This window comes from Corvus brachyrhynchos, unplaced genomic scaffold (assembly GCF_000691975.1).
Source record: "Corvus brachyrhynchos isolate BGI_N302 unplaced genomic scaffold, ASM69197v1 scaffold4, whole genome shotgun sequence".
In the NCBI taxonomy this organism is placed as follows: Eukaryota; Metazoa; Chordata; class Aves; order Passeriformes; family Corvidae; genus Corvus; species Corvus brachyrhynchos.
Window position 1 is genome coordinate 7,218,857 of NW_008237878.1, and position 1,403 is coordinate 7,220,259.

A 1,403-nucleotide genomic window follows, 5' to 3' on the forward strand; every position below is an offset into this window, starting at 1 on the left:
CGGGGCGGCGCCGCGCGGGCCCGGCCGCGGGCAGGCTGCGAACCCCCGCGATGCGCGGTCCCGGGAGCGTTCGGCGGGGCCTGTCGCCGCAGGACAAGGGGGAATGAATGGTTTTAAACTGAAAGAAGGTCGGTTTGGATTCGGTGTAAGGAAGAATGTTTTACAATGAGGGTGATGAAACACCGGAACAGGTTGCCCGGAGAGCTGGTTGATGCCCCATCCCTGGAAGTGTTCCAGGTCTGGTTGGACACGGCTCTGAGCAATTTGATCGGGTTGAAAAAGTCACTGCTCCCTGCAAGGAGTTGGACTAGATGGCCTGTTAATGTCCCTTCCAACCCAAACCATTCTGTGGTTCTGTACGTGTGCAAGGCTCTGGACATCTCCTGGGCATAAGCAGGTCCCTGGGGAGGTGCGAGGAGTCCCATGCCCTCCCTCCTGCTCCACACCTGCACACCTGCCCCTTTGCTGCCTGCCAAAGCTTGATGGTGGGACTTCCAGCATGCTAGAAACTATTGGGATGTGTGTCCCCCACACACACCAGTGTTGCTACAGACATCACTAGTTTTTCATATAAGCACACATAATAATTTATATATATGTATATACATACCTATATACACAAACACACTATAGTTATGCAATACTTGGTATGGATCAGGATCCATGTTCAACTCCTGCTGAGAAAGCTCACAGTGGGGCCAGCTGCAGCAGCAGTCAGCTTTTCTGCTCAATCAGTGGTTTTTCAAATTCAGTTTTTCCTTGTTTTAGATTCTTGGGAAGGTGCAGCCCAGGATATCAGAATGCAGTCTTATGAGAACAAGTCTGTGCACCCTTTTTTGAGGGTACATGGGACAGCACACCCTTCCTACTCCCCCACTGTAGGCCTCCCTGTCCTGCAGGGAAAATGAAGTATTATTCTCATTTTATGGGGAAACTGAGGCACAGAGGATCAAACAAAAGGTCTGTAGCAGAACCAAGATGCAGTCTCATCTCTTTTCAAATCCAACTCAATTTAAACTTCAAAAATACCCTCCATCTGCATTTCTTCAGAATTGCCAGTAACACATCCCACAGCCTGGCAAACATGAACCAGTCTCTTCCCAAGAGGACATTCAGCCTCAACAAGTCATGGCCTGGCAGCAGCACAAGGATGACCCTACAGGTGCTCCTTCATCCTGCTGGGGACGATCAAAGGACCTGGGGGTGCTCAGGGCTCTGCTTGCATGCACAGACCTCGTTCCTCCTCTCCACATTGTCTCGATGAATAATGCATGAATACGTACTCATCAAAATCCTAGATACTATATTTGTACGAATACATCAGGGCCAAATTCTGCATTAGTGTAACTTCACTGACGTAAAAAGGATTACGTTGGTAAAAATGTTGGCCTTAAATATTATTA